The sequence below is a fragment of the Protopterus annectens genome, chromosome 1.part0 (genome assembly GCF_019279795.1).
Source record: "Protopterus annectens isolate FY-2018-M chromosome 1.part0, PAN1.0, whole genome shotgun sequence".
In the NCBI taxonomy this organism is placed as follows: Eukaryota; Metazoa; Chordata; order Ceratodontiformes; family Protopteridae; genus Protopterus; species Protopterus annectens.
This window is the reverse complement of record NC_056725.1, coordinates 1,382,292,854-1,382,314,231: the sequence shown is the minus strand read 5'-3', so window position 1 is coordinate 1,382,314,231 and position 21,378 is coordinate 1,382,292,854. Positions and strand designations below refer to the sequence as shown.

Sequence of the window (21,378 nt, the reverse complement as noted above, 5' to 3'; positions counted from 1 at the left end):
TAGAACTAGGGGATTTGATATTATTAGCAACAGAGGCTGTTTTATTTTCTTCTATGATTTGTTCATATGGCGGTCCCATTTTACCAGTCTGTGCTCCCATGTAGCCCCTGTAAAAAATGGGTGTCTCTGTTTGGTTAACCAGGTTAACAGATGCATGAAAAGTAACATAACAATACTGAGGTTACACTAAAGGGGCTTGTTCTTAAATCTGTTGTCAAATGTGATAGATGAGGGAAAATGCTTTGATACAACAGTTAATTTGGGAGTAAAAGTTGGTGTTATAAATGTCTGCTTTTGTTATAGGGAATATCTGCATTTGTTATATGGTTCAAGGGGGCGGGCTGCAGCTTTAGAGTAATCCCTGAGTACACTGGAGTATGATTCAGTCGTGGGTTGGCTTTTAAGGAAAGATATACTAATGTAATGGTCAGACTTGGTTGTAGCATTAGAGACATTCGGTGTGGAGCTGATTAGTGCTATATTACTGACGAGAAGGTGAGGTAGGTTTGATCCCTTGGTAGGAGAATGTACAAGTTAACCAAGAGAATTAGTGTTTATAAAGTAAAGGAACTTTTGTGCACATTTTCAATTGTGGCATTTGTTTGCCAGTTGATGGACAGGTACTTGAAATTACACAGGATGATTGTGTGTTAGGTTTAAAAATTAGGAATTCCAGTTTGATGAGGTAGGTTAGTTGTGCAGTAGGAGATGCAGAAGGGATTTTAAGATTGCTGTGGTATGGTAACTAGTCTTGTTTATTGACACTGGGATAACCAGACGTTCAGGGTCATATCATATTGGATTTGCTGAGAAGCAGCAGGCGTTAGGACAAGCACCAATGGCACCCTCTTCCTCATCGAAGGAAATGAACGAATGCTAGGTACTAAACCCAAGTGTAGAGGTACTATTTTCAATAAAGTAGTACCACATTTCAGTAATTCTACAGATGTATAAAAAAATTTAAAAAAATTTAGTGGCATGACAGCGAATAAAATCTGATTAAAATAAAAAAAACCTCGCTCAAACCAGAATGTAGCATCTTTCATTAATATTACAAAAATTAAGTGCTGTCATCTCTGGACTTTAGACTAATTGAATACACACAACAGTCAGTTTAAATAGAAATAGTCAAATGATCATAAAAAAATTCAAAAGATTATTAATAATTTTTAACTTTTTTTAAGACCTTTAAAAATAAGTTTTATTGTTAATATTTTTTTAATTTTGTTGATTAGGATCATTTCATTATTGTCTATGTAAGTTGATTGTTGGTATTTTATTAGTCTCAAGTTAGTCTATGGATGAAAAGTTGTTTAATTTTAAATCATCTTTTGAATTTTATTGGCTAAGATTGTGCGATTATTGTCTACTGAAATTAATTGTAGTCTGTTAAAGTCTACAGACAAGTGTTTGTTCTTTTGTTCATAGGTTCATAGGTTCATAGGTTGGTACTAGGCTATCAGCCCTAGGGCCTATACAAGCCTAGCCAGCCACACAATTCCCTGGCTATCTTCCACATTATTTTACTTTCTGACTCTCCCTGTCTAGCAGGCTGACGACTGACGATCCCCTGGGTGAATTTCTCCCTTTCAGTCCAGGTTCCTTTTGAAGAGGTTCAGAAGGGCACTCTGCTTGTAGTAATGGTATGGTTCCAGAGGCTGGGGTCTGGAGTCTAGAATCAAGAAACTCATCCCTGTTTCCCTTTTTGTTTTTGTTGTTATTGTGAGTGATGGGATCCCCCTGGTGGGCGTAGAGCTCTGAGGATTGGATGTTCTTTAAGTGTAGCATCAGCAACTCCTCTGGGTTTTGACATGGCCTTGTATAAGATGAGATATGAGCAGAGTGATGCATATATAAGTGACAGAGTCACGCTGGAGTTTTAGGGGTGGCCAGCGCTTTTTGGCCTGTGATTGGCCTTTGATTCTTTTGGTGACTGGGGCCTTTCCAGTTGTTGCAGATGTCTGCAGATGCGCATATGGAATGTACTGTAGGATGAGATGGGTCTAATGATGATGATGAGGGTTGTGGGACAATGACCTCCTTCGTGATGAGGTGAAAGCTGGTGAAAGGATTGATCAGTGACAGGACTGCTTGATTCTATGTTGTGTGTGAACGCTCGTGTCCACGTGTCCACCTCTGTCCTCCACCTGTCTCTGTACTCAGTGTGTATGTACACCCATATTGTGTAATTCATGGATACATATGGTAATTCATGGATAATTCATTTTCCCAAAGGGATAACAATACATTTGAGCATTTCATGGCATTGAGCCCATGCTCTGGCACCAAGCATCTGTTTCTTTGTAATAATTGCATTTATCCAGAGTCCCCAGGCTGCAGTCTGTAGCAAACTTGCAGTTGTGGTGTACAAGAGCTTCCCAAGTACTGAACCTGAGACAAGAAGGCCTGAGGTACTTCAAGTAGATGTAGACAGGAGCTGACCCTGAGGTACTCGTGGGTGCCTTGTCTGCTGCTGGGCTGTGGGGAGGATTTTTTTTATAGTGTTGCACATCCATTAAGTTATTTACTTAGCATTGGTCAGTTTATGATTTAGGGATTACTTAGTAACTTAGCCCTAGAAGTGTCTATGGGGATGATCAAGATGGGGGATGGTGTCAAAGGCCTTGGCAAGGTCTAGATAGGCTGTGTGGACCACCTCTCCAGACTGATTCAAACTGATGAGACTGGGTCAAGAGATCGGTGTTCCAGGATCACAAACCCAAACTGGGTGGGGTCCAAACTTTGAAGGTTCCCAATGTTGAAGGCCTTGCAGATGTCTTGTGCTCCTTTTCATGGATAATAGCTCCATGGCCTTGCAGATGCCTTGGTTGTCAGAGATATGATGGACCCCATGGACTGGGTGGGGGATCCCAGGGATTGGGGTGGTAGACCTACGCCACCAGTAAGTGTGGCTTACTAAACAGAGAGTGTTTTAATCCTGGTTTGTGTGATTTTTATTTTAATACTATGCAGAAGCAGATTTGAGTAAGGGTCAGGAAGTCTTCAAGATCAGTTTCTTAAATCTAAAACCTTCCCTGCTGGTGAGTGTATGTCTCTAAATTTACTCTACCTACCAGCTACTTAGAGTTATACTGCAACAGTGTGCTGATTCCTGTTCTCTGGACCTATCTGCAAGCTGCCTCTTAAACAGGATAATTTAAAAGTTTATCTTCTGGTGTCTTACAAGCTCCCTGTTTACTCTACCTACCAGCTACTTAGAGTTATACTGCAACAGTGTGCTGATTCCTGTTCTCTGGACCTATCTGCAAGCTGCATCTCAGTTAAACAGGATAATTTAAAAGTTTATCTTCTGGTGTCTTACAAGCTCCCTGTTTACTCTACCTACCAGCTACTTAGAGTTATATTGCAACAGTGTGCTGATTCCTGTTCTCTGGACCTATCTGCAAGCTGCCTCTCAGTTAAACAGGATAATTTAAAAAATTATCTTCTGGTGTCTTACAAGCTCCTTGTTTACTGTACCTACCAGCTACTTAGAGTTATACTGCAACAGTGTGCTGATTCCTGTTCTCTGGACCTATCTGCAAGCTGCCTCTCAGTTAAACAGGATAATTTAAAAGTTTATCTTCTGGTGTCTTACAAGCTCCCTGTGTAGGTTTACATTTAAATATCTTTGTATTCCTGGCACTTTGTACAATACCATTTTGAGACTTGCACTCTAGGACCTGCACCCCCCCCCCCTCCTGCATTTCCTTGCAGGACTGTAAATTTTTATTTCTACTTGGGTAATCTTGGGTTTCTGCTGACTTACTTTTATTAACATTACCCTGCAAAGAACAGTGTATGTTCAACTTTCCTTATATGTAGGGTAGCACACACTCAATCAGACCAACCCTGTCCCCACCTGAAATGCTCTTTAGCCAACCCCACCGTTACACCCACTGCCTAATAATTTCCTTTACAGTCATTCCCAGTGGAAAAGTTTGAATTTGGCTACAGAAATCAAGTATAGCCCAAATAGACTATCTTTACCACTTACCCTACAATCCTTGCCAAAGGTTTTAGCCCACTCTAGGACCTGTAAACCCCCCCTGCATTTTCCTTGCAGGACTTTAAATCTTTATTTGTACTTGGGTAATCTTGGGTTTCTGCTGACTCACTCCCCTTAACAGTGTTGTGTGCTCTGAAGTGAGTTACTTCCCTCCCTCATTTGGCTCTCCTTAGCATTTCATTGGCTCATACTTTGTCATTCTTTATTTGCCTGCTCACTGACAGCAGATCAGAAGTTTTTTTTTACCCTACTTGCATAGCTTGGAGCCATCTTTAAATCTAAAACCTTCCCTGCTGGATTTAAGTACTGTGGTGTCCTAGATGAGTGTATGTCTCTAAATGTAAGTACATTGGCTTCTGTTGCACAGAGTATAAGTTAAAAATACTAGTGACTGATGCATACTGATTTTGGATGCTGCCATTGGGAAATTTAGGCTCTCTTGTTTGTAAACACACAGACGCCTTTCTAGTCCTCTCTTTGTTTCCCCTCCATATCTACACACCACAGACAGCTTTCTAGTCCCTGTTCTATTCCAACCTACCACCGGAATTAGCCTAGCTGATTGTTTTTCACTAACTGCTTCAGTATCTGCTCCAAATCCTCAAAATACTGACCACAAAAATCTATTGAATACAGCTAATACTTTCAATACCTTTTTTACTAATGCTATACAAACACTAGCTAATCAGCTATCACTTAATAACTTCACTCTACCTTCCTATAAATCAACCTTATCCCCTACTTTTCATATTCAACCTGTCCCAACAACAAATATTCTAACCCTTCTACAGAAACTAAAACCATGCTCACCCTCAGCAGACCAACTACCTGCTGAATTCCTACAACAATCAGCCAAAGCTATTGCTTATCCCATTTCTATTCTGATCAATAGAACTATTACCGAAAGTCATATCCCCAGTTTATGGAAAATCTCCCATATTATCCCCCTCCATAAAGGTGGACACTCCACTGAACTATCCAACTACCGCCCCATTGCCCTTCTCTCTCCTTTGGCAAAGATCATGGAGAAATGCATTCACAGACAATTACTTGACCATCTAACCCAAAATAATTTACTTTCCAACTGTCAACATGGATTCAGACCTTCACATAGCACTAGTACTGCCCTTCTTTCCTTCACAGATTGTATCAACAAAAACCGCAATCTTAACAAGCTTTCTTTAGCACTATTTATTGACATGTCTAAAGCTTTTGACATGGTAAATCACCAAATTCTCATCAAAATACTGAAATCCCTGTCACTAGATACATCTTCTATAAAGTGGTTCCAGTCCTACCTTGATAAAAGACAACAGGCCGTACTATGGCACAAGTCTCTCTCCACTCACCTGCCTGTCAGACTTGGTGTCCCTCAAGGGTCCATCCTATGACCTCTACTTTTTTCCATATTTATTAATGACCTTCACTTTGCCATCCCCTAAGCCACATGCATACAATATGCAGATGACTCCACACTGATATGCTCAGCCACCTCCTCTTCTGAACTTCAGTCTCTTACCCAACAAGTATTTAACACAGTTGAGCAATGGTTCACACATAGATGCCTTCTCCTAAACCCCAAAAAGGCTAAACTCCTCCTCTTCTCTCCCACCAATAAGTCCTCTCCTCTTGATTTCTCACTTATCTCTACCAATAAAACTATTATATACCCTGATCCAACCACCAAACTATTGGGTATCACCATTGGCAACAATCTGAACTTTGATATCCATATTAACAATACTATAAAAACTGTCAACAAAAACTTGGCTCTCTCTATAGGGTAAAATCCTTCCTCTTACCTTCAGCTAAAACCACTATAGCACACACTCATCTAATCTCTTCACTTCTTTATGCCTCACCCATTTTTACTAATCTATCTAAAAATAATCTTAGCAAATTGGAAATGTCTTACAATAACATTGCCAGATTTGCTACAGGCAACCCATTTAGAACCCACCATTGCATTAATTTAAAGCAGCTGGGATGGCTTGAACTACAAAATCTGATTAAATTCCATCAACTATCTATAGCCCGTAACACTTTTTACAAACCTTCCAAAACTCCTATTCTATCCACACTCATCACTCCCTATAAAAACCTGAAGTCCTTAAGGTCTTCTCAGAGACTTCTAATACATACCACTAAACCAAACAACAAGGCTGGTGACTCCCTCTTTTCTAATATTGTTGGAAAAGCCTGGAATCTCCTCCCCAGTGAACTCTCCTCACTTCCCTCAGTATCATGCTTCAAAACCAAATTGAAAGTGTTCCTCAGAACACATTGGTTATGCCCCTGTACTAAGCCTGACTAGTTATGTATCTCTTAATACTTTGCTCTTCCTACCCCTTCTACTCATTAACTGTAATTCCTTCCTTATTAACCATAATGCTATCTCCCCCTAGAACATCTTGATTGTACTAGCATGCTATGTTATGCCTGTATTATGCACTGCTGAATTTACTGTGATAACCTGTAATATGCATTGTAAATATGATTTTTTTTGTTTAATGTTTTCCTTATTTGTTATCTTGTTAATTTCATTGTTCTATCATGGAGCTTATCTCCCCGGGCCTCTACTGAAAATGGACATGTATCCAGTTAGACTAGCCCGGTCAACAAATGTAAAATAAATAAATAAAATAAATTCTTGTTTGGACTCCTAGCATTGAACACCGCCCAGCTGATACAGACATGATTGGTGTTTAAATTAGAAGATGTAGGAGACTTGAATCTGCTAAACAAGGTACTATGGGAGTAGAAGATGCCGGTGATAATATGCTGAAGCCCCATAACAAGAAGTGTAGGACATCCCTGGCGAAACAGGATTGTGCTCCTCATTAGTGACAGTAGTTACTAAGACCTTTGTTAAAGTCAGTTATTTTCTGCTTGTATTATGCCATTATTCATGATAAGATGCCTCTCAATGCTAACTGATTCCTAGCTTTGCTCGCATGCATTGATAGCTCAACCATGTTTCGTTACATCATCCTGGGCTGTGGGAGGTTATCTTTTAGTTTTTTTTTTTTTTTACCTGTGTGTATATTTTGTGTCTGTATCTGACTTTTGCCTTTTTCTGGCTGTGTAATTTTCTCTTAATGCTTGCTGTTATCATCAGTATTTTTCAAGGGTTACAAGACATCTTTGACTCAGTTTCTGATCGGCTTTAAAAGTGGCTCTGGCTTGGAGTCTTAATTTTGTGCTGGAGAAGCTGACTTTACCTCCATTTGAACAAATTACTTACAACAACCTTTAACATCTGCCTTAGAAGAATGTTTCTAGTGGCTATTACTTGTGCAACGAGAATTAATTTTTTTAGCCTCCCCTCCAGTATAATCTGCCTGAAAGCTTCCCTGTTTGCATCATGTTAGCCCGTTTGTTCTTTTGATGGTGGAAGTAAAGCCAAACCTATTTAATCTGTGGGATGGGACACCTACCTTATAGTCTGTTTGTTCCACAACAGGGTTGAAAGCCCAGTCGGCCTGTTTGTTCCACACCCTTTCCCCTGGAGGTGAGAGGAGGGGGGCATCTTGCCAATCATACAAGTTCCCCTCCCTTGTCTAACCCCCCCCCCTCCCCACAGTATTTCTAACATTGTTATTATTGCTACTGCTGCCTGGGGGTTCATGTGTTCTCCAGACTTTTGTAACCACCCTCACTTTATATTGCAGTGCAAGATTACTTTGACCCATATGCTGCCAGGTTCTCTTTTCTACATTGCTGTTTGGGTGCATAGTATCATGTCAAACCACCCCAACACAGGACTAACAAGCTAACAAATGCATCTGACTCCTACCAAACTGACTCACTTTTCTGTCTTCCTGTGCTGCTACCCAAACATTGGTCATCTGGGGCAAAGTCAGGACTTTGTCCCTCTGTGCCACAGAGCTGTCCACAAGTTGTAATAATTAAAGAACGTTGTACAGTCTTCAACAAAGAAAGGTTGTTTTTAAGGACAAATTCATTTTTTATGCCTTAGGTCATTTCTGAAGTTTCCTGTTCAGCTTTCAGTTTTTTCTCTTAAGCAGAAAAACAGAGGAGAAAATATTTTGGCATAAATTAATAATGTGAAGTTGTTGTATCTCACCGTTCATTCTTACTGATGGGTTCGGAGCTGATCCTTGGCTCTGACTTGGCCAACTGCAAAAGCTTGAGGTCTTCAACCAGCTCGGGGCCAAATCCCTATTCCATGATCCACTTTGTGCTTCCCTCATATCTCGTTTGCCACTGCAACTAGATCTGACGCTCACCAGCTCTGGCCAGTGAAAAATTATAATTCTTATTAGTTTGTTGGAAAGTTTCTTCAGTAGATAAATGTAGTTTATAAGTTTCCTTTCTGCAGTAATTTAGGCATTTTTGTAGTGTACTGTTAACTCTTTTTCGTAGTTTATCGTCATGGCCGTATTTTTAGGCCTTTGTTATCTCCATTAACCCATAGACTAGTTTTTCTTGTAAGGTAGTAGTGGTTGATGTGATTTTAGAGCCAGTTTAACTTAAAGGGCTAGTACTTTGTGCTTTAATAATATTGTGGCCGTTTTGTTTAGGCTTTGTTATATTACCTTTTTGATAAGTAGTTCATTGCTAGTGTTAGGTTTAGTCTAGTTAATCTAAATAGACATTAGTGTACTGTTTGTGTATTGATAACAGTCCATGTTAAGTTGTCAATCTCGCCTTCATTCTTGCTGGATGGGTTCGGAGCCGATCCTCAGCTCCGACTCGGCTTATGCCAAAGCTCGAGAGCTATTTTTACCGGCTCGAGGTAACCCTGTATCCCACAATGCTAGGCGCTAACTACCCAGATCTCGTTTGCCGCTTAGCTGCGAGGTTGCGTTTTTGCCGGCTCTGGTAATTTTTTCAAAAACAACAGCTTTTTGGGTAAGATTTTTTCCCTTTTTATTTCAGGTTAGTGTTCTTTATACCCTTGTCCCCTACTTAGAGTAACCCGACTTGTATAGTCCCCTTCTGGGTCTATTTTCTACCCCCCCCCAGCCCTTCCTTTCCCTTATACATCTAGGCCTTAGGGCCAAGTTAGTTTTGGGTAAATTAGTTAAAGTCTCTGTTACTTGTAGTTTCAGTCTTTGGTGTGGTGTTGTGACTGAACTAGGTTTTTATTTACTGTAGTGTGTGTGTGTGTGTGTGTGGTGTTTGGGTGTGTTCCGTTATGTCTAAGGAATCCAAGGTCTCAGGCTTCAAGAAGTGTGACTCGTGCGGTCAGAAAATGTCTCTGACAGACGGTCACACTTCTTGCTTGTATTGCCTAGGTCCTCTACACCTGCAGGACTCTTGTTCCGTCTGCCATGCACTCAGTCCAAGAGTCCTGCAGGAACAAATTGATTTTGAGAGGCTTATTGAAGCCTGAAGGCTCACGGCCAAGTCTTCGTCGGGCAATCCTTCTAAGCCCACTAAATCGTCGGCTCCGAGTTTAGAGCCTTCGACCAGTAGTGCTACTTCTGCTTTGTCATCGGCTTCAGCCGGAGCAGACACTTCAAAATCTCAGTCTGCTCCGATAGTTTTGTCGGAGCCGACTTTGACCAGTAAGCGCTCCAGGTCCCCCTCTTTAGAGTCGGTCCACTCGGCTCCGAGATCTCCTTTACTTTCAGAGCGCAGTCACTGGTCCCATTCCTCTCGGTCTTCCAAGCTTTCGGACCATGACCTCAAGAGGGTGGTTAGTAGACTCCTTAAGTCGCAGGCACTGGCCCAGATGCTTCATAGCCCTTCTCAACAGACAGTGGCTATTCCCATTCCATCATCGATTCCTCCTCCGACTCTTCCCTTGAGTTCGGAGCCGGAGTTTGTGGGAGCTGGGATCGTCGACACGTCGGAGCCAATACCACCCATTTTGGCTCCGTCGTTGGCTCCGATTTCTTCTGTGGTGCCATCCTTGGAAGGATCCGGACGCCGTGGCTCCCTCATCGGCTCCGAGGGGGCGAGTGGCATTGGACCCTTGTCTGACCCCATTCTCCCTCTCAGAGCCTCGGCGCAGGTGAATTTGGCTCCGACATCGGCCTCAGAGCCATCCCTCTTGGTGCCGGGAGGGGTTCTTATCTCCTCGGAGCTGGGACCTTCTTCTCTGCCTGATAGGGGTGCTTTTGAGGTCATGAGGAGTGTGCTGGCCCCTGTGGCCTGTTCCTCGGTCGGCTCTCTCAGCTACTCCCACTGTAGTGCCTGCTACGGTCTGTACTCATCCTCTCGACCCTGACCGCAGAGATCCTACGCCTCAGGGGCCCCCATTGGGAGCATCCTCCTCTTCTGAGGCCTCCCCTGATCCATCAGGGGAGCCCCCTCGGAAGAGGAAATGTAAGAGGAAGCATCTGGACTCCCCTGAGTCCGTCACGTCTGATACCAACTTGGATGAGTCGGAGGGGTCCCCAAGATCCCCCTCTGAGGATGTCTCCTTCTCTGACATCCTTGAGATCCTCAAGCAGAGGGGGAACTGGTCTACCCTCAACCCTTCCGAGGACGAGTCTGTCTACCTAGAGGCGTTTGGTTCTCGCCCTTCCACCTCCTGGGTGTCTCCGCCCTTTGACCCCCTTATGGAAGTGGTGGCCAGGAAGGCTTGGACGGCCCCTGACTCTATGGAACCAACCCCGCGGAGGCCTTCAAAATTTATCACAGCTCCGGCTGATAAACAGTTTTTGACCAAGGGTGTCCCTGTTGATGCCATGGTGGTGGCGGCAGCCACTAAGAAGGAACTGGCTGATCCTTCGGTACCTATCCATCCTCCTAATAAGGAATCTAGGACCATGGATAGGTACGGCAAGCGGATGTTTTCTTCAGCGACCTTTACCATGCGGTCGCTGAATTACTTATGTCATTTCACCCGTCTTCAACGAGACTTGCTCAAAGAAATGGGTGACACACTACAGGATCCAACAGCTGCGGGGTCTCAGTACAAAATCAACTCCCAGCTGGCAACCCTAAACTCGATTGTTAACTCCTCCATGCGGCTTATTTCGTATGCGGCCGATGGGGAGAGTAGGGCTGCAGGCACAGGTGTGGTCTTAAGACGGCATGCCTGGATGCGGCTTTGTAACTTTGCTAACCCCTTCAAGGCGTCCTTCACCAACTCTCCCTTTGATGGTTCGGTGTTGTTTGGACCTCAGGTGAAGGATACTTTGACCAGATGCGAACAAGACAGCAAGACTCTCTCTGCCGTGGGAGTCCGTTTTTCCACCCCATCCAGACCATACCCCAAAGGTCAGAAGGGTGGAAAAATGTGGTTCCGCAAACCACAGGGAGTCACGCCAGAGGCACGAGGCGAGTTCCCCCCTAGAGGCAGGGGGGGGACAACAATAGACGCCGCCCCAGGGGCAGAGCGGTTCCGCAGAATCAGGGTAGCAGATAAGCTGTCTCTGGCCAACCCTTCCAGCATCCCTGAGAAGCTGCCCGACTGTCCACCTACGGAGGCAGTCGGGGGAAGATTATCACTGTACCCAAAAGCCTGGCTTTCCCTTACCGAAGACACATGGGTACGGTCGATCATATCCGAGGGTTACAAAATTCCCATTTTCCACACCCCATAACAGCCAAACAGGCCCCTTCCAAATGTTCCACCCAGTCTAAGGGAACAAGCAGGATTAGAAATCTCAAAACTGCTAAGAAAAAGGGCCATCCAGCCAGTCCCAGCAGACCAGCAAGGATCCGGAATCTACTCCAAGTTCTTTTTAGTACCAAAAAAGACTGGGGACTGGAGACCAGTTTTGGATCTCAGCAGACTGAACAAGTCTGTTCAAAGAATGAAGTTCCGCATGGTCACGCTACAGTGCAGTCTACCCTTTTTGGGTCAGGACTATTGGATGTGCTCTATAGACCTTCAGGATGCGTACTACCATATCAAACTGCACAGACGCTCCAGAAGGTTTCTCCGCTTCCGGCTGGGAGCCAGTCACTACCAGTTCAGGGCCCTGCCCTTTGGTCTCACTACAGCCCCCCGAGTGTTCACCAAATGCATGGCAGTGGTTACGGCTCATCTGAGGCATCAAGGATTCCAGGTGTTTCCATATCTAGACGACTGGCTCCTTACCGCCACCACCAGGCGTCAACTTATTCAATCCAGAGATTACACCATTCAGATTTGCGAAGAGCTAGGTATCTCCATAAACTTCGAAAAGTCTGCCTTGTCGCCTTGTCAGTCTATTACCTTCATAGGCGCCATATTAAACACAGTTGAACTCTCTGCAAAACTGACGGCTCAAAGAATCGCAGATATTCGCGAACATGTTCATATCCTGCTTCAGAACAACAAAATTCAGGCCAAGTTTGTACTGAAGACTCTAGGTCTCATGGCGGCTGCCATTATGTTACTTCCCTTAGCTCGATTCCACATGCGACTCCTGCAATGGATGCTCTTCTCTCAGTGGTCCTTCCAGCAGCTCCCGATGTCACACTACATTTTGAGATAACCCAATCATGCAAGAAACTCCTGTCTTGGTGGATGGTCTCCCTTCAAGTGTCTCAGGGCAGACCCTTCGTCCCGTCCCCCCCCGGTTGCTACAGTGACAACGGATGCCTCCCTGATCGGGTGGGGGGGCATTTTCAGGGCAGGACGGTCCAGGGCACTTGGCAACCTTTCGAGTGCCACCTGCACATCAATGTCCTAGAGATGAGAGCAGTTCTTTTAGCGTTGCAAGCCCTTCAGGACTCTCTTCCCATTGGGACGATTGCAGTTCAGACGGACAATATGTCCGTAGTGTGGTACATCAACAAGCAGGGCGGAACCAAGTCCTGTCCCTTATGTCGAGAAGCACTCAGACTTTGGCAGTGGGTGATCTCCTCTCAACGGTTTCTGATAGCAACGCATATCCCGGGAAGTCCAACATCATAGCAGACAGGCTGAACAGAGCCATTCTGATGCCGCACGAGTGGTCTCTCAAGCATTCAGTAGTGGAAGAAATTTTCAAAAAATGGGGTAGCCTTGCTGCGATCATTTCGCTACACCCCAGAATAGCAAATGCCACAAATTTTTCACTCTCTTCCCGGCCACCCTCCCAGAGATGCTCTAGTCCACGATTGGCCCCGGGGTCTCCTGTACGCCTTTCCCCCCTTTCCATTAATCACTCAGTTGATTCAGAAAGCTACCGTCTTGAGATCCATGATGATCCTCATTGCTCCGTACTGGCCTCGACAAATATGGTTTCCGTTCCTGCACCATTACCTCTTGGAGCAGCCCTGGCATCTGGACCCAGTTCCAGATCTCTTGACCCATCAGTCGGGCAAGCTGCACCAATCTCTCCCCTCTCTCAACCTCACAGCTTGGTTGCTCCACTTCCAACCTTAGCCAGGCTTCCCTTTATCTCCCATTCGGTACATGACATCATTTTAGCTTCTCACAAATCTTCTACCAGGAGGATTTATGCCAGCAAATGGAAACGTTTTTCCTTCTGGGCAAAATCTAGGAACCATAGACCCATTTGTGGCTCCTGTCCAATCGGTCTTAGATTTTTTGGCCGAACTCTTTCATTCGGGTTCTTCTTCCTCCACTATCAGAGTCCAGTTAGCGGCCATTTCAAATTTTCATGTTGGCTTGGCAGACTCCTCCATTAAGTCTCATAAACTTTGTAAAGCATTCCTCCAAGGTATCTTTTTACTCAAGCCCCGGGTTAGACATCCCCCACCGCAGTGGGATTTAAATCTAGTTTTAACCTCCTTGATTCTCCCTCCCTTTGAACCTGTGGCTTCCTGTTCCTTGAAGTTACTCTCATGGAAAACTTTGTTTCTAGTAGCCATAACCTCTGCGAGGAGAGTCTCAGAACTTCACGCCCTTTGCGTTCATCCTCCTTATCTTGTTTTCCATAAAGATAGAGTGTCCCTCAGAACAAACCCATCCTTTTTACCCAAGATATCTTCTGAGGCAAATCTAAACCAGACTATCGATCTCCCAGTTTTCTTCCCTAATTACTCTGACAGAGTGGAACAAAAGTTGCATTTCTTGGATGTTCATCGCCAACTCCATTACTACTTGGATAGAACCAAGAAAATTAGGAAATCTGACCAGCTCTTCTTATCTTATGCTGAAGGGAAGAAAGGCCTTCCAGTTTCCAAAGTAACCCTTTCTAGATGGTTGGCCTCTGTCATCACTTTCATCTATGAACTGAGGCATCAAAAGCTTCCTTCAAGACCCAGAGCCCATTCAACTAGAGCCTTAGCTACGTCTATAGCCTTTCAGGACAGGTTGCCCTTAGATTCAATTTGTGCGGCAGCCACATGGGCCTCTCCCCATACCTTTATTTCTCATTACAAATTGGACATGGCCTCCAGAAGCTGAGCTAACTTTGGTTCCACAGTCCTCAAGAGTCTGTTCCAACGAGCCGCCCAGGATTAAGATGCTAGAGACGCGGTCCCATCCAACAAGAATGAAGGCGAGATTGACAACTTAACATTGAGAAGTTATGTACCTACCATAACGTTCCATGTTAGTTGTCATCTTCTCGCCTTCTTTCTTGCGTCCCGCCCTCCAACCCCCTAGCGTGGACAGACCGTTAGGATCCTAAGGAGCATTGCCTTTCTCCCACTATGGTCTCCAGTGGTTATCCTCTTCTTGGGATGGCTATCTACATGAGTATGCCATTCTGTCCTTTGTTCTGGGGGCAAAACTGCTATAGTGTTAGCTATCAAATGAGATCTGGGTAGTTAGCGCCTAGCATTGTGGGATACAGGGTTACCTCGAGCCGGTAAAAATAGCTCTCAAGCTTTGGCATAAGCCGAGTCGGAGCCGAGGATCCGCTCCGAACCCATCCAGCAAGAAAGAAGGCGAGAAGAAGACAACTAACATGGAACGTTATGATAGGTACATAACTTCTCATTTTATATTAGAGGGCTAGTAGGAGTTACTATTGTTTAACAAGCCTGCATATTTTCTATAGGCTTCCTTTCTTTCATAGCTGTTGCTGTTAGTTGCTCAATATGTCTCAACAGGAGAAGAAAAAATCCTAGTCTGGATTTAGAAAATGCCCCAGATATGGATAAAAAATGTCCATCACTGATAGACATATTGATTGCGTAGTACACCTGCAAGAACGACTGTTCTCTATGCCACTCTTTTAGTTCCAGGGTGTTGCATGAATGTAAGAGAAAACTAATGGATAGAGGTCTATTGAAATCCTCTTTTCAGGAGTCACTGGATAAGGACAACTGTGACAGACATTCAAAAACTTCTTTGAGTTCCTTGGAACCGAGGAAAAGCCCATTGACCAGTAAATCAAGGCCGGAAAAGTCTTCAACATCTGCCCCACTATTATTGGAGCCAACTGTTGCTATGGTTAGGAGTCGGTGGTTTCATCTCTTCATTCTTCTAGGTCCTCAAGCAGGCTTTCAGATATGGACGTGGATCGTGTGGTGCAGAGGCTTCTGCAGACACCGGCTGTTGCCAAACTTTTATTGTGGCCGATCCCAGGGACTTCGGAACCGACAACCCCCCCCCCCCCCACACCGTCTTCTGTTCCTTCTCCGATCTGCCTCGAAGTTTCAGAGCTGGCGTGCTCAGAGCTGATGATTGTGGAGCCTTTGGCTCCGACACCTACTTCAGGCTTGTCGGTCCCGACTATCCTGACATCTTTGGTGCCGACCGAAGGGTCTAGGAGCAGACACTGTCCAGTTGGGTCCAGGGAGGATGGTCAGACCGATTTTTCGGTTCTGACTTTGCCTCTCGGGGCCTTGGCTCAGGTGAGCACGGCTCCAACCTCTGGCTTGTTGCCCTCTATTCTGGCGCAGAGGGAATCTTCCATATCTTCGGATCCAGGGGTTTGTTTGCTTCGGGACCAGGGTGCCTTCGGTGCTATGAGGAGGGTGTTGTCCACACGACAACCAAACCATCAGAACCAGCAGCTCCTCCCCCAAAGCACCGGTGTCTACCTCTACATCACACATCCCTCTAAAGCGTAGAGATGCTGAGCCTCAGGAAGCTCCATTGGATGAGTCCTGCTCTTGTGAGACCTCTCTAGAAGCTCTCACTAAAGATGTTCCCAGGAAAAGACTTTGCAAGAGGAAGCATCGGGACTCCCCACAGGAATCAGTCACTTTGGACACTGACTTAGATGAGTCAGAAGGGTCCCCACAGTCCCCCTTGGAGGATATCTCCTTCACAGGTATCCTGGAAATTCTTAAGCAGAGGGGTGGCTGGAAGTCCATTAACCCTACTGATGATAAGTCAGTCCTCCTCAAGGCTTTTGGGTCTCAGCCCTCCACCACTTGGGTGTCTCCACCCTTTGATGAGCTGATTGAGCTAATCTCTCAAAGGGCATGGGAGTCCTCAGATACCATGGAGCCTGTCCCCAGGAGGCCTAATCAATTTATAACTTACCCCCAGGACAAGACCTTCCTGACCAAAGGAGTGCCCGTTGATGCTATGGTGGTGGTGGTAGCCACCAAGAGGGAACAGTCAGAAACTTCTGTGTCTGTCCATCCTCCTTATAAGGATTCTAGGATCATGGACAGATATGATAAGCACATGCTTACTTCAGCGAGTTTTGCTCTCCGATCATTGAACTATCTAATGCACTTAACAAGGTTACAACGGGTCTCCTGAAAGAACTAGGAGATACACTACAGGGTTCAGTAGTTGCAGGGGTCTCAGAAAAAGTAATTTACCAGCTCATTACCCTTAATTCTCTTTTAAACTCTTCCATGCGCCTGATGGAATGGGTAGGGAGCGGGTACAGGAATTGCTCTTAGTAGACATTCCTGGATGCACTTATGTTCCTTTGTGGGCCCTTTAAGTCATCCTTTATTAACACCCCTTTCAATGGCTTGTCACTTTTTGGACCCAAAGTGAAGGAAATGTTTACCAGGAGTCAGCAGGATGGTCTGCCGTCAGAGTCCAGGTTTCCACCCCTAGCAGACCTTACCCCAAAGTTCAGAAGGGAGGGAAGATGTGGTTCCGTAAAACTCAAGGAGCTTTCCAAGACACTCATGGTGAACCCCCCTCTAGAGGCAGAGGAGGGGGTAATGATGGAAGATGCTGCCCACGTGGCAGAGGGGATCCGCAGAACCAGGGTGACAGAGACCAGTTTTTGGAAGCCCTATCAGCGCTCCTCAGAGGAGGAGGCCCACCTGTCCATCTCTGGAGGCAGTCTGGCGATGTTTGTCATTGTACCCAGACGCCTGGCTAAAAATAACAAGAGACAGCTGGGTACAAAGCATCATATCTAGAGGATACTGAATTCCCTTTGCCACCCCCCCCCCTTTTATAAGAAAAATCCCAGACGTTCCACCCAGCCACAGGGCGCAAGCAGCCACAGAGATTCAAAGGTTGCTGGAAAAAGAGTCATCCAACCAGTCCCAGCAGGCCAAGGAGGATCTGGAACACTTACTCAAGCTTCTTTTTAGTTCCAAAGAAAACAGGACTGGAGGCCCATTTTGGATCTCAGCAGACTAAAGTTGATAAGAAAGACAAAATTCTGGATGGTCACGCTACAGTCAATACTTCCCTTTTTAGGGAAAGACAATTGGATGTGCTCGATAGATCTCTAGGATGCGTATTACCACATAAAAATGGACAGGCCATCCAGAGATAATCGGTGCTTCCAGCTGAAAGCCAGTCATTATCAATTTCGCCCTCTGCCCTTTGGTCTCACTACAGCCCCCAGAGTGTTCACCAAACATATGGTAGTAGTCACGGCTCATCTGAGACGTTTGGAATTCCAGGTGTTTTCATACCTAGACAACTGGCTCCTCACTGCCACCACCAGGCATCAACTCATACAAGCAAGGGGCATAACTTTGAACCTCTGCAGTCAGTTGGGGATTACTATAAATTCAGAAAAATCTGTCTTGTCGCCATCGCAAAATACTGTTTTTATAGGAGCAGAGCTAAATACCATTACCAATGACCTTAAACCTTCCACCAGAAAGAGTTTGTGTCCTGCAAAAACAGGTCCTGAACCTGCTCCCGAGAGAAAAAGCCATGGTGTCAATGGTACTCAAGCTGTTAGGGACAATGGCAGCAGCGATCATTGCGATTCCTTTAGGTCGGATGCATATGTGTGTACTGCAATGGCTCCTATTCACGCAATGGTCTTTTCAGGAACTCCCAATTTCACACAAAATGCTGATAATGAATTCCTGCAAGAAAGACCTTCAGTGGTGGCTGACATCTTGCCAAGTAACTTTGGGTCACCCCTTTGTTCTGTCTACACCCATAGCCACGGTGACCACGGATGCCTCCCTGATTGAGGGGAGGGCATTATCAGGGAAGGACAGCTCAAGGCATGTGGAAGAGATACGAGGCTCATCTGCATATCAGTGCCCTGGGGATGAGAGTGGTACTTCTAGCTTTGCAGTACTTTCAAGACTCTCTCCCTCTGGGAACTATTGCAATTCAGACAGACAATATGTAAGTAGTCCGGTACATAAACAAGGAGGAACCAGATCTTATCCCTTGTGTCGAGAGGCCCTGAGAGTATGGCAATGGGCAACTTTCACTCAGCGCTTTCTGATAGCAATGCACATCACTGGGAGATCCACTGTGATAGCAGACAAACTGAGCAAGGCAATTCTATTGTCTCATGAGTGGTCCCTAAAAGAAGAAGTAGTGGAAAAGATATCCCACAGATGGGGCCAGGCTTGCTGCGATCTCTTTGTAACTCCAACAAACATGAAATGCAGCAGCAGCTACTTTGCCCTAATTCCCCCTCCGGGGGATGCCCCGAGGGATGCACTTGTACACAATTGGCCCTGGGTCTCCTTTATGCCTTCCTTCCTTTCCCTCTGATACCCAAAGTTTTACAGAAAGCCAAGGCTCTGGGAAGGACCATCATTCTAATAGCCCCTTCTTGTGACTTGAAATATCTATCATGGAAAACCATATTTTAATAGCTATTACTTCTGCTCGGAGGGTTTCAGAGCTACAGGCCTTGTTCATTAAACTTTCTTATTTGATTTTCCATAATGACAGAGTCTCACTCAGAACGAATCCTTCATTTTTATCTAAAGTTTGCTCAGAGACAAATCTCAACCAATGTATTGAATTGCCCATATTTTTCCCAAAATGCACTAATAAGATGGAACATATGCTACACAAACGTGATGTTCACAGACAACTTAGATTCTGTTTAGACAGGACCAAACAATTCAGGAAAACGGATCAGCTTTTTGTCTCCTTTTCAGAGTCGAAAAAAGGCGCTCCAGTGGCGAAAACCATTTTACCAAAAGTGGTTATCAGATTTTGTATATCCTTCACTTGTATTTACTTCATCAGCCTTTACAGCTAAATTACCATTCGATACTATTTGTGCAGCAGCTACTTGGTCAAGGCCTCATACCTTCGTCACTCATTACAAAGTAGACAAGGCCTCCAGGGACAGGGCTTCCTTTGTTTCCATTATCTTGAAGAACATTCTCCTGTGAGCCACCTGAGAAAGATGGTGCTTGGGATGCTACCCATCAGTAAGAATGAACAGCAAGATAGAACAACTTCACATAAGAAAGTTATGTACTCACCATAACGTTCCATGGGAGTTGTTCATTCTGCCTTCATTCTTGTGTCCCACCCTCCAACTCCATCCAGGCGTCTTGAGGACCGAGATTTCATCTATGTCATGGTTTATTGTCTCTTATCCAGTTTCTAATAGTAACATATTAGTAGTGGTATGTAGCCTGTTGGCAACAAACAAAATCTGAGGGAAGAGCAAGGTGCATCATGGGATAGGGAGTTGGCCTTGAGCTGATTGAAGACCTCGAGCTTTTGCAGTTGGGCAAGTCGGAGCCGAGGATCGACTCCAAACCCATCAGTAAGAATGAAGGAGAGATGAACAACTCACATGGAACGTTATGATGAGTACATGACTTCTTTTTTTCAGGACTGCTAAGTATTATATGCAAAGGATACAGCATGTTTAGATAGAGCTGACTGAAGTATTTCTTTCATGAAAGGGAAGCAGAGTGATCCAGGAATAATGAAACAGAACTTTTCCAACTGGCTAGATAATTGCATTGATTTTCTTTTATTATAACAGTAATGTATTTGTTTGAGGAAGTTAAAATGCAGTCTTCTAGATCAACAGCTACCATTGTATCTTCCATTCAAAATGCTTGCTCAGTATATATGTGTATGAGACTGGGTTCCTATTGTATTGTCAACAGATTAGGTTTTCGAATGCTTGTACATCGACACCTACATTTGTGTGGCTGTTATCGGGGATTTGCCCTTTCCCCAGTGTAGAGCGATCTTGGATTAAGCCCCCCCACTATGTTTGGGTGTGTTTATTTTGTTTCCAGACAGCCACTCGAATTCTTTCCCGAAGAAAGAATTTGATTATGTGGCCGTTCGCTATTGTAAGCTTTTGACGGTTAGGTGTCAATGTTTTTGGATTCAGCAACCTAAGCTGTCGGTGTTATGATATAGACGAGTGAGACTGCAATGGTTACCAATCCACAGTTTTTCAAAACAGTACAGACTGGATGGCCAGTTCAAGGAATGAGCAGGATTTGCTAGTCTAGTTTATAGCATCCCACACAAAAATCTCATGGAGCTTATATGTTGAACTACTTTGTGATCTTTATACATAGATGTATGAATGCTGCTTCCTCCTTATGTTGATCAGTTGTGACTGCTATTGACAGCTGTCCCGCCTGCCCACTTTGGTCGACAGGGGGTGAGATCACTGTAATACCAGGGTCGGGGGGGGGGGTTTGCCCTTTACCGGTATTGTGCAATTTCAGAATTTGTGTATATAATTAGTGGGGAAAGGGGGTATGGGGGGGTGCAGTGGGGCTACACCCGGTATTGTTTTTTTATTTGCAAACTCCAAGATTATGTCTTCTAGAAAACACAGTGGGAGTTTGATGTTTTTACATTTTGTGGTTTTGCTGATTTTAGGCAGATCCTTTAATGCTACAGCAGTGATTCTTGGCCAATATGGTTGTGCGATAACCGACCATAACAGTTGCTGTATGAATGCTAGGATCATTTATGCAGGATAGTTTTCTTTCTTAGTGCATATCGGATCCTGTAAATATTACACCTTTTCTTGGATGTTTTTTTGACTACAGAAAATATAGCATAACGTGTATATAGTTGTGGTTTGAAATTGCTTTGATATGAAAACTAATGGAATATTGTGTTTTATAATGCTTGCTTACATATAGCTGAAGTCCTTTGTTTTATGTACATGCTTAGTTTTCTCTCTTCCTTCTATTTATGACTTTTTAACCTGATACAGGAACATATGTTGGCGCAGTTTGTTGCATGCCTCCAGGGAACCAAAAGTGTGGCTTACTGTCTATAGCCAAGGGTGCTGCCTGACAGCCATGGTTTAAGTTTGCAGTGTTGTACAGCTGGGGGGAGGCATGTAACTGCTGAAGAGTTTGGGCAGGGATTAACATCCATTTTTTGGCAGATATACATATATGTATAAATACTTGAATCCTGTAGC

The 21,378-nt window shown here is 44.5% G+C and overlaps 1 protein-coding gene across 2 annotated transcripts in view; it reads left to right on the top strand.

The window, feature by feature from the left end:
• The window catches only part of UBE2J1 (ubiquitin conjugating enzyme E2 J1), an 873,843-nt gene that overhangs the window by 798,814 nt on the left and 53,651 nt on the right, over positions 1-21,378 (top strand). The gene's annotated exons all lie outside the window — the stretch shown is intronic.